The sequence below is a fragment of the Lissotriton vulgaris genome, chromosome 3_1, assembly GCF_964263255.1.
Source record: "Lissotriton vulgaris chromosome 3_1, aLisVul1.2, whole genome shotgun sequence".
NCBI classification, from domain to species: domain Eukaryota; kingdom Metazoa; phylum Chordata; class Amphibia; order Caudata; family Salamandridae; genus Lissotriton; species Lissotriton vulgaris.
The window spans coordinates 1,961,680,722-1,961,698,301 of NC_141689.1; positions in this window are offsets into that span (position 1 = coordinate 1,961,680,722).

Here is a 17,580-nt window from a genome sequence, read left to right on the forward strand (position 1 = left end):
GATCTGGTTTAGAAACAGGAAATAATGAATTATTCATAGGGGAGACAGAAGGCTCAAGCATATCTTGATGTTCTAATTATGATAGAATCTCCCTAGCAGGGCGTTTAGTATCATGTTCAATAGGGTATTGTGCTTCCACTTGAAGGCTGGACTTTATAGGTATAACGTGATGAGGTGAGTCTTTATCACAACTTGCCTGGTTGTTATCAAATGCTGGGGCTTGAGCAAGAGTCCATTCTTTGGCATATGGTGCTTTAACATCCTCGGGGACAATAGCTGAAAAGAAAAGCATAATTACATCTTCTCGTTGTGGGACTTTTCTAGCAAAACGATGTTGCCAATCAATCTAAGTCAAGAGAATGTCATATTCATTAGTTAAATTCTGCCAGAATATTACTTTAATAGTACGTGGTATGTCACACTCAATTTGTGGTTCTAATACACAGAGCCTATCAGGGCTGAGCCGCTGGTCTAGAGTTTCTACTAGTAATTATTCGTCAGTCTCACCAGTCGAAACTCTTGAAGATCTAGTGTACTATTGTGACCTCTGCTGCACTGTCGAGCATAGTCCTCAACCAAATCTTGTGCTAAAGAAGATCCTTTATTAGAGTGTTTGTGGCATATTTAGAAGAAATTCCAGCCACTTTCTTCTTTTTACGTTGTGCTTTTTGTTACGGATGTTTCTCTCCCTTTTTTATGATGACATCAGACGGGAGCTCTAAGTCTGTTTTTGGTTACCCCCCCTGTCTGCAGTTGCCTTGCCCCCCTCTCTCTGACTGTCTGTCTGTAGAGTCCTGAAATTAACGAGAAGGACATGTATCAGTATACTCATACCTATCAGGATGTGAAACTATATCAAGATTCAGTAAATTTTAAATCATTTTGAAAGACTCCAGTTGAGGAGATGCAGTCTTTGTTTTTGCTTTAGCTTTGTTTTTATCCCAGGACTTTTGAGAAGACTCAGATGTCTGCTTAATAACTTTGGTATCATATTTGTCTTTAAGTTGTGGCCTGATTCCCAAACTATCATGGCCTTTAGATGCATAATCTCAGAAAGTATTTTAGGGAGCTCGCACTTGGTCTGCTAGTGAAACTGTAGCAAGCCATTGACGAATTGCCACAGAAGCTGCCTCCCCTTTAATATTACTTAAAATAATTGAGGACACTGTGGCAAATTTGCCAATAAGTTTCATCCCCAAACCCGGGGCAGAGGCTGCTCAATTTTAGCCAACAATCTGATTAAGGGTTTCAGCTGAAACAACTATTGAGGGAGTACCATGGGTGATGTTGTAGATTGCTGCAAATACAATGCCCGCAAATTGCAGTCCTCCACAGGGAGAACCATACCTTGGGGTCCTGTCTGGGGAAACACTGCCTTAAGCTGATTTGTTTTTCGTGCAATCCAATGTGGAATTTAATCCTGTTTGGTAGAAACGTTACCCATAATGGCAGTATTAGTAAAAAGTTTAATTGCAGGTACCGCTAGGTGAGCATATACAGCTCAAGGAGCCCTTGCTGTGGTAGTAGGGAGATATGCAGAACATACTGCATTAGACATCGATATAATCTAACCAAATAGTTTAAAAAAACAAGTGTGCCATGCAGGGGAAAGTGAAGTGCATTAGGATAAGGTGTGCAGCCTGCTAAGACTGGCTAGGTTACCCCATATTTACAGAGAGGACCCAGTCTGACATTGTTTACTATGTGTAAAAGGGTGCCTTGGAACTAATTATGATGGTCCTGGTAAGTTAAAGGCATTTTTAAATATTCATAAGGTCTGTTAGACCTGACATCGTTGGCCTGAGTTTCCCCTGTATTTTTGCCTTGATCGCCAGTGTTTTTTGCTATGTGTTGCACGCTGTTTTGCAGGTCTAGATAGCTTTGGGCACTTTGCCACTGCTATTTAGTGCCAAAGTGGAAGTTCTCCCTTTGTAAATTATTGTTATGGATTGGTTTTTCCATGATTGGCATACTTGATTTACTAGTCAGCCCCTATTACAGTGCACTGTGTGTGCCCAGGGCCTGTAAATCAAAATGCTGCTAGTGGGTTGCAGTACTGATAGTGCCATCCTCATAAGCAACCTGTAAATGTAACTCAGGCCAGCCATTGCAGTGCCTCTGTGCAGTCTGGTACTGCCATGTCGACTCGGCAAGTGCACCCACTTGCCATTCCCTACCCTTTGTTTTTCTTACATGTTAGTCACCCCTAAGATATGCCCAAGGTACCCATGTGGGCAGAGTGCAGTGTATGTGAAAGGTAGGACATACCCTGGTGTGTGTGGCATGTCCTGATAGTAAAATACTATTAATTTAGTTTTTCTCTATTGCAAGGCTACCTGTTACCATAGGATAGAACGGGGAGTTTGCTTATAACATCTTATAAACACAAGTACCCCTGGAAACAAGGTAGGAAAATAATGTTTAGAATTCCTAAACTCGGACTGTTAAAATGCATCTTTTAGTGAGGGTCATTTTTACATTCTGTGTTTGAAAATACCACTTTTATAAAGTAGGTATTTTCTTGCTTGACCATCAAGTGTGCCTCTGCTCGGTTTGTGTTTTGCATGTCTAGCTTTGGATGACAGAGGCTGGGGATGTGCAGTGGCTCCAGAGAGTCTGGATGAGTCAGGGCTAGGCTGAATAGGCCTGGTCGGCATTTGGAGTGGTGGGAGGAGTAGCACCTGCTGGAGAAGAGCAGTGGCTCCAGAAAGTCTGATGAGTCAGGGCTGGGCTAAATAGACCTGGGCTGCATTTAGAGTAGAGGGAGGAGATTTCCTTTCACCTTAATGGGCCTGGTTTACTTTCCAAAATGCTGTCTTTATCTCCTGCCAGGAATCTGCAAGAGAGGGGACAGAACTGGTTTTGACAAAGCAGAGGGCTTCTCAGCCACCAGAGAACAAAGGATATTGTAGTATAAATATTGGGACCCAGAACTATAGATCACTGCTGGAAATCAAGAGGAACCTTTACATAGGAGAAGAGCTGGAGAAGCTAAGGAGAAATACTGCCCCTGTGCTGTTTGATGTCTAGGATTGGCATGTAGTGGCTACTTGCTGCCAAGCAAAGGAGAAAAGGACTTTGTTGTTTGCTGTGTTCCCTGCTTAAGGAAGATCTCCAAGCACTTCAATTAAGCTTGCCTCCTGTTCTGAAGTCTCAGGGACACAAATACTTCACCACCAGCTCCCCTGAACTTCCCTGCTGGGACTTCTGACCTGCTAAGAGCTGCCTGCTGTTGTTTTGGACCTCTGGAGGCTGTTTGCTGCTGGGAGCTGGGAAAGGTAACGGAACTTGGAGAAGCGAGACGCATCAGCACCTGTTTTTAATGCATCGTTGATAAAATTGTCGCAACGCCTGCCTGCGGCTCTGGAAATTGCCGCATGCCACATCGAGTGGACCGAAGTCTGAGATCACTGCACCAATTTCTACGCAAGGCCTGCTGTACGGCTGCAAGAATCCATGCATCATTCCATATCATCGCATTGCGGCACCAAATTTGTCGCATCGTTGGGAGACACAGTAAGAAACCGATGCATCACCTCCGCTTGCAGTGAGCAACCAACGCATCACCTGCTCTCCGGTAAGGAAGACTCATCACCTCCCCTGCGAAACAAAAGTAAGGAACCAACGCATCACCTCCCGCAGATAAATGAACAGGCTCATCACCTTCCCTGAGTGTAAGGAACCATTGCATTACCTTCGCAGAAGCCCTTTTTGTTTTGCGTGTGACACATCCAAGGTACTTTGTGTGAAAAGTTAGAAAACAAATGGGGGGTGCGCGACTTAACATAGTCCAGTAGCCCAAATATGTTTGAAAAACAGTCACTTCTTTATGTAAAATCAGTTGAGACAGAGTAACAGCCAACGCGTTTCGCTCCCAAAATGAGAGCTTTCTCAGGGCACAAAGGTGTATCTGCAATCAGTCAATTCCGTACATAAAATCAATCAGTGGAATACAACTGTTATTTGGGTCCTGGGCAGCAAGATCAGTAATAATAGGACCTGCAGTACTTTCAAAAGGATCGTGGAAGTTTAGCAGTGTCCAATTAGCATTCGTTGAATATCAACAGCAGTTGAAAGATTCAAGCTCAAACTCATTGAAGAATGAAATTTTGCTTCTGATTAACCATCCAGGATATCCTAAGACAACAATCAGCATCTTTGGCGGTGCACAGGAATTAAACTCGTATGTATCCTCTTCAATCCACAGACCGAAAACTTGAATATCACATTAGCTAGTAAAAGTATGGGTGGTAGTGTCCAAGAACGTGCGCTTGCATTAATGGACCCAGGTTGGTATCCTCCTGGTGCCAGTCCACGGGTAAAGTGTAACTGAAATGAGCCTGAAGTATGCATGATCCGAATATTTTATATAGTACAGATGTCCATCCCTCTGAACCTGTATCGTCAGAGTCACGCGGCATGTCCTAGCCAAATGTTCCCGTGCGTGAAAAGTGTTGCATCTGCAATTTGCTTTGAACTGAACTATTTCTACCATTTGAAATGTTTATTATTGTATTGTGAATTTGTGTCATTTGGTCTTGTTTTGGTTTAGATGAGGATTATTTATTTTTCTAAACTGGTGTGGTGTCCATTTGTAGTATTTTCACTGTATTACTGTATGTGTTCACAAATGCTTTGCACACTGCGTCTGAGATAAGCCTGTCTGCTCATGCCAAGCTACCAAGGGGGTGAGCAGGGGTTATTTTAGAAGTGTATCCCCTTACCCTGACTAGGAAGAAGGGTCCCTACGAGGACAAAGGTACCTACCTCTGCCAACTAGAGACCCCTATTTCTAACAAGGTCTATATGCAACCTCGGTGTATGTGTGAAATGTCAGTGTATTTGCATCAACTGAAGGAAAATAAAACCAAGGAAAATAAACTTTAGATCTGTAATCTTTGAATGCCTCTGTCATAAAGGTAACTTCTCCAAAACCATTGGCGAGCCCTTGTCTAGTCAAGTGTAGAGTTACTGCTTGCCTGCAATTCACATGGATAACTTCTGGCTATGCCATATTTAATTAATGGATTCAAACAAAGGAAAGCACTATAGAGAACAATCCTTTTAAACAGTCAAGCTTGATTAACCTACATACATGCATACATAGGTGCTTCATATTAAGTGGAAGGTGGATAAACCCATTGTCACAAAGGATGTATCCATATAGAGGTAATAAAGGAGCTTTGAGCATGTGTATATAAATGACTCAGAGACCCATTAAATGGGTACCAAACATAGAATGCTGTGCCCCATGTTATACAGTTCCTGTGGATTTAGTAGGAATGTGTATTTAGAACAACAAAACTTCATAATACAGAGACTGAGTCTTTTTATCTAATCAGTTAATGTTGGTTTGTTTGGCTAGCTCACAGTACCATATCTAAACTGCTAACCTTACAGAGCTGTAGATATTATCGGTAACTTCAAGCATGACCACTTAGATTCCCAGGGAAATTGTGGAAAAAGATCTTAACCTTTCAATTTGTCACTTTTACATGCCCAAAGTGTCACACAGAAATGATACAATATTGCATTTTCAAATGTTAATTGAAAAGCTCTAATCTTTTTAAATAAAACATAACTGCAATTGTTAGAAAGACGAAACACATCATTGTTACAAGCAATATTAGAATGCTGAAAAGCACAAACAATTTAAGCATGTTAATTGTTTATAATGTTGCTAAGGTGACTCCTATCTATTGCTAATTTCTATTTGCTAAAATAGCATGGTGAGAGTAACCATTTACCAGACCTGTCAGAATGACCCAACCCCTTACCTTGGTAATGTATGTCAGGGTGCCGGTCTCAGTGCATTGACAAATGCACTTCCGTCTGAGTGTACAGCTATCTTCCTTCTCAGGATGAAGGTCAGGGACAGTGGAACTCCACCTCAGTCACAGCTCATACCAGTGTTCCATGAGGACTTAGGTGGGACGTGAACCTCTCACATACTTCAACATGAACGCAGTTTAAATAATAAAATGGCAAGCTTATCACAATGTGCCAAAGTTGCCGAACAGTGTCTTACTTTGTCTGGGGAGAAATATCGCCAACAAACAAAAAATAGAAGAAAATAAAATGAAGCATCATGATCTCAGTTGTGCGACCCTGGAAATAAATGTGCAGACTACAGGTTGACAATGCTTATCAGAAATAAATGTGTGCATGGGCCATTCTGGGAGTAGGAAAATGTGCAAACCACCATTAAAAAAGTATGCTAAACTATAAAGAAAAGCTAAAATAGAGACTAAATGTGAGCTACATAAGGTCCCAACTTCAACCAACTTTGTTCAGGAAAGACCATTTTTATCTTACAAGCTTACTTTTAGTGAATTTCTTTTCAATTTCTTTATTTTATCTTAAGCCATAAGGGCAAACATTATATAAATGGCATTAGAAGAGTAGACCAAACAAAAAAATCTCTTTTGCAACAAAAAAATGGGGGATAACAATAGGATCAATTAAAAAAAGGAAAGAGAGAGCCATATAATAACGACGTTTTTAAGGAAAGGAAAAGGAAAAAGGATAGGAAAGCAGAGAGAACTTATGTCATAGGACCATGAGTAAGAATCATGAGAGAAACTATCATAGGTAGACAACACCTTATTGCTTCCATAGCCGATAAGTCCAAATCCAATTAAATTTAAGCCAAGAGCGCGGCCCTCTGGCTTTACCCTAAGCAAGTCCCATCTCGCAATCCTGTCCAAGAAAAACTCACAATTCATTAACACTACGAGTGACATTATCTACCCAGACTCTTCCAACATATAAACGGGCACATGCGATAATAATAGTTGCCAGAAGACTAAAGACTTTGACTCCTGCTGACCCCCAGGACAAGAAGAGATCTATTTAGGGCCAGTGGCAATGTTTCACTTATGCCCCCTGTGGACCAGTTGAGGGGAAGAACTGGACTCCACTGCCACCTGGGTTCCCTTCAACATGCCAGGAGGCTCTGGGGCCTGTGAAGTCTGGCAAGGAGGGTGTTTTGCTGTCTGGTTGTGGAGGGGCTACCAGAGATGCCCCCAACAGCACGAGAGGAGTTCCAGATGCTAGGCAGAGGACAGGTCTAGTGCAGAGTATCCAATAATCTATATCTGAACAAAATGGTCCATTTTAGAGGCCAGGACGCCTAAACAATATTCAATGGCTAGGCATTGAATATTGGAGCTAAAAGAGCCAAAGGAAAATGGTGATAGGGGGATAAAGTTATTCTGTTTTGAAGATTTGCCCTTGAAAAAGAAAAACAATGAAGAATGGGCACATAACACACCGCAGCAAAATCCCCCAGGACTGGGATGTGGCCCGGGGTCTGATGCAAACACATCTATACATTTTTAAATGGGAATAGTTTTTTTCCTGGGGCCCATTCCCTAGAGGCTATTATGGCCTTGGTGGCACCTGGTGCAAGTGTGTAACCCTATGCAATGAAGTCCTGGGGATGGTCACTTGTATTCAATGTAACAGAGACCAATTTCACCAGTGCCAATACCACCAATGCACTCATATAATATGAATACCACCACACAATATCACACCATCACCGATACCTCCACTATACCATCACCATTCCTATTAATAACATTAGTCATTACCATCACCCATATCACACATCACCAATACCAAACCAAATACCAAAATCACCAATAACACCACAAACCCCACCTTACCCACTACCACCAGTAATACCACCACTAATACCTCTGCTACCACCAATGAGACCAACACCACCACCACCATCAATATCAACATCATCAATATCACTTTATACTACCACCACCACATATACCAGCACCACCACCAGACACCACAAATGTCATTACTAATACCACAAATACTAAACCTACACATACCAACACTGTCCTCAATGCTATCTTTTCCACTAATACCACTGGCACAACCACCCCATACCATAACCAATAGCATCATTACCAATACCACCAGTACCATTAGCTTCCATAATCTCACAATACCACTTCCAATACCATATCTCTACCAATACAATACTGCATCACCATTATCACAGATACCACTAATCCCACCACCTTAAATACTACTTTCCCCACCGCCAATAATACACCACTAACACTATCACCACCAATATTAATAAAGATTTGTTATGGCTTTAAAGTGGTATCGCTTAGAGATGCCATTTCTGCTCTACCTGTGTTTGCATGTGTAGCCCCTTTACTCACCCACCCTTATAGAAAACTGGTGATACAGGCATCAATCCTAAATAGATTAGACTACTGCAACTCCTTGTTACTAAGTAGTTCTGAATACCTCCTCAAATGACTACAGAATTTCCAGGTGTTGGCAGCTAAAGTAGCGCTAAAGAAAGGGAGAAAGGACTCAGCCTCAGAAACACTACACAAACCAGTAAAGGAAAGGTTCACAATGCATCACCAATAGGGCAGAAAATGGCACAGGACCTATAGCCCTTCAACACATGACTAAGCTATATAAACCCTCTAGAACTTTAAGATCATCCCAGGCTGCTCTCATATCTACTCCCTCCTTTAGGAAAACATGAGTAGGAGGCAGAACCAACCAAGTACAATGTGCAAGCCTCTGGAGAAACGTCCTCTTTCTCTTAGAACCAACTCAAACTTGCTGAGCTTCAGGAATGAGGTTCCGTGACGATTTGAACCCGTGTTTTCAACATTGTCGTAAATACATAATTTTGGTATCAGTGAACCGCAAATGATCCATTTAGCATATCCTGGTGTTTTCGCTATGCTACGAGCAAGAGCACTCCTGTTATGAACATATTTCTGATCTACGCATGGCATCCATCTTAGATTACGGCAGCCATTTTGTATTTCTTGCCCTCACATAGTCAATGGAAACGCAGTGACCTCTTTCACTTAAGGACACGTAAACTTTAGCCGGAGATTCACCTTGCTAGTGACACGTGCACCTTAGGACAGAACACGCCATGGCTGCATGACTCGACAGAAGTTGCCTCCTCTGCCTGAGGCCAGTCCTGCTATACTGGTTCTCGTGTTCGTTGGCCTGATCATGATTAGGCGGCCGAAGCTGGTAGCCTTGCCCATTTACGACCCACAAACATCTCTTATCCTGCTTTTCTATCTTCTGCACCTGGCTCTGCTCCTTTCCTTCTGGGCCTTTATTAGGGGGAGGTAACGGAATTTACGATGAGGCGGTCCGGCTCTTGAATGAAAAGTTGACATGGGATTATGATGGAACAGTGGGAACCCCTTGTTCATAATGTTTTGACATCAGATATTGTTGACGATTCCTATGCAACGCCAAATATTTATTGTTTAGGACACAAAGGTTTAGGAATGTACTAACATGTAAAGAATTTGCCCGAAGCCTAATATTTAGTATATAAGGAGCAACCCTCTTTGTACAAATCGAACAGGCTCCTAGATACTGCCCGTGTGTAGTTTCTGTGACTTCTGTGTCCCTGCAGTAATAAACCTTTGGTCTTTGACGCCACCATCGAGAAGCCCGTGTTTCTGTTTATTTGTGCACCGAGACAGGTAGAACTCCGGGGTCTTCGGGTGTTATCCCTGACACCTCTGGACGGAACCAAAAAGTCCAGAACTCCAGGAAGGACCTGAAAACTTGGCTCTACCCCTGGAAATAGATAAATGCATCACAAACATGCCTGATTCCTCTTCCCTTCAATGCCTGCTGGGTGATAGTCGCACTTTACCGATTCAAAATAATAAAATAATAATAGCATTGAACCCTGGCTTATTGGTTATAGCTAACATGTGTTTACTTTAACAGCTAGACCCTGGTCTAACATAATACAATTTTTACTGTGATAAAATTGTTATATTTGATTTGCTATAACATTGCAAATAATAATGTAAATGGCAGACAGAAGAAAACCAATAGAGATGTATAGAGAGAGGGAAAAACATAGCAGATAAACAGGTAGGGGATAGGCATGCTCACTCAGAAAGACACATACACAACTGGACAGGCAGAGAGGTAGACAGGAAAGAGAGGTTTGTAGAGAGATAGACAGGTAGTAGGCAGATAAATAGAGGCATCATTAGCTTGTTTTACATTATGTTGGTTAGAAGATGGATAGCTAAACGGATTTCAGTGACCTAATTATTGTGTGATTTAAACTACACCTATGGCCATAATATATATACAGCGCATTTTCCTTGATTGCGTCAGGCGCACCTTTTAAAAGGTGTGACCGGTGCAATCAAGGAAAATGTGCCATATTAGGGTGAATGTACTGCACCCAAGGTAGCCGGGAACTTGAGCTGCCTTGGGGTCTGCGAATTCATGTGAAAAGTGGAGCGGCTGTAGAGAAGCTACACTATTTTTTCAAAGTGCAGGTTGCCTTCTAGGTCGCAAACTTTTAGTGCACCCCCTGAGAGCTTCTTTGCCTCTGAGCCCGCATCTGTAATTCAGCAAAGGTGCAGAGGCAAAGGAATTCCCTCATTTGCATGTGGTCACACCCCCATGCAAATGGGCAACGCCCTCTTGAGAAAGTGCTGGCACTGTATGTGTGCCAGCGGTTTCAGTATTACTGAAGGGGATGTGCAAGCATCTGCAGCCCCTTCTGCAATACCAAACTGCGGCGGGGGCGTGCACAGTGTGCGTAAACACCCGCTACGCCCCCGGGACACTTCAATAAAATGGCCCCTAATGTTCCATTACACACATTGTTTGCATACTAGTCTCCATAACTAGTAGCACACAAAACAGAAACTCTGGAGAATGTGGATTTCTATTTTCTCGATAATTAGTCAGTTTTAGGAAACTTTAATTACTTTGTTTATTTTGATGCCCGAACCTTCCTCTCCGTGGCAAGGTTTCGGTGCAGATGAGACGAGGGAGGTAGGTCATGTGAATTAGTTCACGACGCTGTCACTGCAGAAAAGGGATGTGCTGTAGACTCAATTGATACCGCTTTTCCCACGACAGAGGCAAACTTGGATCAAATGGGGCTTTAAACAGTAGATCAAGTACTGTACTGTAGATCAACTCATTTCGCTTCTGAGCAGGACAGACTGACGTATTTGAAGTGACAGGCCATTTACTGCACACTACAGAAGTAGATAAATGGAATTCTTCGAATTCCATATGACACCGTAAATCACAATCTCATGGCATACCTTTCAGCCAACTTTAAAAAAAGAAAAAAAAAAGTTCAAAACAAGTACGAAACGTCTGGGGTCAAAAAACCAAATATAGACATGTTTTCCAAAATTCTCTCACGCAGCATACACGACAACATACGTCCTCGTTCACACCGGCATAGAAGCAGATATCTAAATGTGGAATGAGCTGCTCTCCCAAAGAAAAGCCTAACGTTTGATATAAGCTATCCAGGGTGTTTCTCTTAAACACATATAAAGCTTTAAGTTCCTGACAACACGATCGCCAATGAACCTTATCATTTTAAAGCGCTGAACTCACTCCAATGTGTTGCAGATTTGGCGCGGCAATGACAACCAGCAATTAGCGATACAGTGAGTTGGTGTAATTAGTATTCGAAAAATGAATGCACAAGTCCGAGTTTCGGGCCTCCATATATCGCATAACCCATTAATTACACACATTCTCTGTTCCTAATATCTTAAAAATTCTGTTTAGCTATTTGTTCATGATTTGCAGCAGGTGGTACTTGACGAAAACCGAATGAGAAAAACCTGTATGCTTTGAAATTGTTGCCAACTCATTGTCTCGATCTGGTTGCACATGGGACTTAGCTGCTTACTATTTATTTGGCTGCGCAAAAGTTATCCTGATTAGCATAATTAAACAACGTATACTCATTCCAATTTGCACCTCCAAAGTTTTGACATAGGAGCTTTTAGTGCCACTAAACTTAATATGGAGAGCCAAGTCCGATTAATGCTCTTTCTTATCATTTATGTTATTCAGTTTCTAAAGCTTGTCTGTTAGAATACTACCTTCCCTCTTCTATCTCTCAACTATTCCTTTTCAATCCAAATAACAGACTTATATGTCCACCACTCAAATTAATTTCATATTTTCTGTTTTAATTCTCCACTAATCCTGTTTGGGTTCTGCAGTAGCGTGCTACACGCCGAAAAGGGATTCAACACCTCATTAGGGGTAGCAAGCGCTATATAAATGCGAGCCTTTTCCCTCTTCTATCATTCCACTATCCTTCTAAATCAAAATAACATATCCACCGCTCAAATTACTTTCAGATTTCAACAATACTAATTCACCACTAATCCTTTATGGGTTCTGGAGTAGCATGCTACTTGCAGAAGAAGTGCTTTGGTGCCTCCTCAGGGGTATTAGGCACTACATAAATGCAATTACAAAACAATTTAATACTTGGCAATACCTTTTCCTTTTTGTTCTAGAAAAATAATGTGAACATCAATTTAGCGGGAAAGCCTTATTTGTTCACAATCTGGATTTTAGAGCTCCATATTAGACAATAAACATACATTCTTACTCTGCTTGCTTTCATATGTTAAATCTGTTTTTATTTTAACAATGTTTCCATATTTATAAAACAAAGCAACCTTCACATGAATGAAAACATCAAGACATGTGGAACATGAAGCATGACCAGGGATGTACAAAATGTATAATCACGATAACAATAAAACATAGAAAAAGAACAGATGCTTCATGGGCAGGGCTCAATGTTCAAAATTCTGAGCTGTCAGACAATGAGTTTCATTTGAAAGTTTCTTGCAGCCAAGGCACCAAGAGGTTGACTATCAATATACAGATTGAGAGACAGAAAATAGACCTGGTCACACCCTTCACATCTAAACATAACCACACAAAGAATGGCCAGGTCCATGAAACTTACTATAAGGAGTGCTCGCCTGAGTCAAAAAAATATTTTGGAGAAATCATTTTACCCAGAACTTCTGGTGGCATGCTTCATCATCAGCCATTTTCCACACAATGGTTGATAAGTACCACCTTGGCGGATTCAACCACTGCTAGGAGTTCTTAGAAAAAATATTTTAGATAGATGCAGGGATCCATATGAAGATACAATTATTTTGAGGTATACCCCAGGATTTTCCTTTATGATAAGTAACTCAGATAAGATTAACATCAAGTTTTGGGTGCAGGGTGAGATACATTGCCTCACCAACCCATATGATTATGCCAACATGTTTTGGCTGTTCGGAAAAGCCCCTACGGTTCTCAGGCCTTCATCAGGGCTCCCCACCCCCCTCTGTACGGATCTTAAAGCTACAACTGAGCTCTGGGTCAAAGTTACAGCAAGCCTATGTTGCCAGTCCCTGGGCATCCATCTTCAACCTGCAGTGTCACAAAGTGACCAGGACGGGGTTATGCTGGCTTGGGAAGGGCTCCCTTAATTTTTTGTGGTAGAATACTTTTTCTATTCTCCATTTAGAGCTTCAGCTGACCTGGAGCGTAGGCCCTTGTGCTCTATTTGCCAGTCTGCGATGTCAAAAAATTCTCAGGATGTGAAAACTCTGACCAGTCCTGGTCAGAGCTCCAGCAGGAGCTGGGTGCCAACTCATTTACCAGTCTTTTGTCACAAAGTGTTCAGGTTGGAGTGCTCCATGCCCCCGTAGGGGTCCCTTGCTCCAGGAGGGTGGAAAGCTCTGACATGCCCCTAAAATCCAACAGGCCTGTGCAGTTGGCCCATAGTCAAGGGCTCCTTTCAATGGTCTGTGGTGTCACAAAATGCATAAGGTGGGGCTCTTTATGACTGGTGTGGAATATTTGATTTTGATAGAGTGGAAAGCTCTTATTGGCCCCAATCAGAACTTCAGCAGACCTGGGGCAATTTAAGTCCCTGCGCCTAGCTCCAGTCACAAGCTCTGGAACAAAGCAGCTTTCAGTTTGACTAAGGTGTCAAAGTAGACTTTTGAAAGCTTAATCAAAGGCCACAGCTTTCCCCCCTCTAAAAGTACTGGCAGGCGGAAACAATACTTGGGTACAACAGGTCACGAAGGCAGAAACCGTCACCAGGTAGGAATTTCTTCGTTTCGTACCGCAGCAAGTCTGATAGTTCAACATAAAATAACTCCCATTAGAAAGCAATCTGAAGGTTGGATAGATCATAGCAGCTGGAAAGCCCTTTAGATAGCAAGATAAGTTGGCTACAGACACATTATATGCACCGTGCAGTGACACTTCCCTACGTACTAAGGAATGCCCTAAAGTACTCTCGCAATCAGTGCTGTTCCAAAAAACGTCAGTTTTGCCATTTCTACTACAGTGAAATCTAAAAGGTAAAATCTATGACTCATGTACATATCCTTCCCCTGGTGCTTCAAAAGTCTACTTGATGGTGTTGCAGACAGTATTGAAAGTGGAATGTTGATATTGTAAGAGAAATAAAGCTGCAGATGACACGAGCACTTGATCTTCGCAGGGCTACCTGATATGTTTTAAAGCTTCCTGTGTATTGATTTTAATAATTCACGGACACGAGCACTTTGATCTTCGCAGCGCGACCTGAAATGTTTTTAAGCTTCCTGTGTATTGATTTTAACAAATCACGGATGCACTTTTCCTTATTTGTAAAATTGTAAATTGTAACTCACCGCCTCACCCTAATCCTGCTGCTCATTTCTCGCATCTGCAGCCCCGTTCCACCGCAAGCGCTAGGCTTGATTGTCGTGGAGGGTGTAGGGCGGTACCTTCTTCCGGGTTCCCTCCCGGTGCTGGGCTCTGATTGGGCAAGGGTGTAGAGGCGGCACTGACTGCTAGCCCGTCCTCTACAAAAACCCATTGACAGCTGCTCTCTCAGATGACACGTGCACTTGATCTTCGCAGGGCTACCTGATATGTTTTAAAGCTTCCTGTGTATTGATTTTAATAATTCACGGACACGAGCACTTTGATCTTCGCAGCACAACCTGAAATGTTTTTAAGCTTCCTGTGTATTGATTTTAATAAATCACGGATGCACTTTTCCTTATTTGTAAAATTGTAAATTGTAACTCACCGCCTCACCCTAATCCTGCTGCTCATTTCTCGCCTCTGCAGCCCCATTCCACCGCAAGCGCTAGGCTTGATTGGCGTGGACGGTGCAGGGCGGTACCTTCTTCCGGGTTCCCTCCCGGTGCTGGGCTCTGATTGGGCAAGGGTGTAGAGGCGGCACTGACTGCTAGCCCATCCTCTACAAAAACCCATTGACAGGTGCTCTCTCAGATGACACGAGCACTTGATCTTCGCAGCGCGACCTGATATGTTTTAAAGCTTCCTGTGTATTGATTTTAATAATTCACGGACACGAGCACTTTGATCTTCGCAGCGTGACCTGAAATGTTTTTAAACTTCCTGTGTATTGATTTTAACAAATCACGGATGCACTTTTCCATATTTGTAAAATTGTAAATTGTAACTCACTGCCTCACCCTAATCCTGCTGCTCATTTCTTGCCTCTGCAGCCCCGTTCCACCGCAAGCGCTAGGCTTGATTGTCGTGGAGGGTGCAGGACGGTACCTTCTTCCGGGTTCCCTCCCGGTGCTGGGCTCTGATTGGGCGAGGGTGTACAGGCGGCGCTGACAGCTAGCCTGTCCTCTACAAAAACCTGATGCCACCCAATACGCGCAGCGGATGCGCGCAGTGTCAGCGCCGTCCCTGTGTCGAAGACGCGCCAACGACCAGCCCGTCTGTGCCTGTCCGGGCCAGGACGGGGCACGGGGCTGAGGGCCCTGCCCCGGCGGCTCTAGACAGGATGGTAAGGTCCTCCAGTCAGTTAAGAACGCTGTGTCCTACCACTAACGAACTGTGCGCTGTACTGGAGATCCATCAGTCAGGAAACCCATACCTGTCCAAACTGCAATCTCACACTCACTAATTATCAACCGTACCCGGACCTTAGAAACAGACATGGGAAGCGGAAACAGCACCCAAATGTTAGGGCACAAGACTATCTGTTTTACAGCACGAACTGCCGCTCCCTACCTAAACACAAACATGATATCTTCAACTTATTATTTGAAGAGAAACCTACCGCACTTTTTCTGACGGAAACTTGGCTAAACAATAGCGCAGGCCCTGATGTAGCTACTGCTCTCCCCTCCAATTAAGCTATCATTAGGAAAGACAGAGTGGATCAAATCGGTGGTGGGATTGCAATCATTTTTAATAGAGAGCTGAAATGTAGCCTCGACCCAGTTGACATCCCTGATTGCGAAGCTGCCTTTTTAAAAATTTCCATAAACCCTAACTTCACGTTTTCTGGCCTATTGATATACCGGCCCCCTGGAAATTCCACTCTATGGGCTTCCAAACTTGCCGACTTCATCACACCCTTTTATGTAGCCTCAAAAAACGTCTCACTAATTGGAGACCTCAACCTACTTCTGGATGATCCATCCAACTCCCCCTGCTCCAATTTGCTCGAAGACCTGACAGCCTTAAATTTGGAACTACTAAACTCCGGATCCACATATAAGGTGGGTCATCTGCTTGACCCTATTATCACTAATCTCACCGAATTAACATGGCATGATACCACCCCTATATGTTGGTCAGACCATTATCTAATAAAATTCAGCCTCAAACTACCAACCCTTACTTCTGTGCAGCCTGTTTTCCCAGTAACGTCCAGGAAAAACTGTAAAACACTTGACATTGCACAATTAAACAAAGTACTCAGCGAAAACCCCCCCACCCAAGAACTTAATATGGAAAACATAGCAAAAGCTACACAAATATGGCTTAGCGGCACCGCTAACTCCTGCCTACCTACCCCTCACATTAAGGGAAACGGCCATCGACCCCCAGCCCCATGGTACAATGACTCACTGAAACATGAGAAATCGAAATGTAAGGCACTAGAGCGCCAGTGGCGAAAAGACTACGCACCCGACAAAAAGGAGAGATATCACTATGCCAAAAATAAATATCGCACAGCCTGCACAAAAGCACGAGCTCTGTACGTTTCCAAAACCATCATGGAAGCAACAAACAGACCCATAACCCTGTTTAATATGGTCAAGGATTTAGCTGGTACACAAGCCATTGCTTCGGCTCCTCCGCTAAACGAACAACAATGTCAGGATCTTGCCGTATTTTTCTCGGACAAAATCGACAAACTACTCAGCAATATTAACAGCAACATAAATAACTCCACCCCTCAGGCCGATAGGGACTTTGTCCCTACAGGAAATATTACCTTGGAATCTTGGCCTCTCATCACGACAGACTCTCTGAAGGCCATTCTTAAGACCATCAAATCCGGCTCTCCCCGTGATCCTATTCCCGTCAAAATACTAAAACAACTGGATACCCCGTCACTGGAAGTCATTGTTAATACTTTAAATTCCTCCTTGAAATTCTCCAATGTGCCTTCACTTTGGAAACATGCCATGATTAGCCCACTACTGAAGAAGCCCACAGCAAACCCTGAAATATTGTCAAACTATCAACCTATATCCCTGCTCCCTGTCTTTTCGAAGCTGCTGGAAAGACACATTCACTCTGTCCTAACCCTCTTCTCTGAAGAAAACTCCCTCCTTCATCCATCTCAATCCGGTTTCAGAGCCGGTTTCTCCACAGAAACTGCCCTGCTAGGAGTCACCGAAAACATCCGCAAACTCCTTGACGATGGTAAAACGGTTGCTCTCATTCTTTTAGATTTGAGCG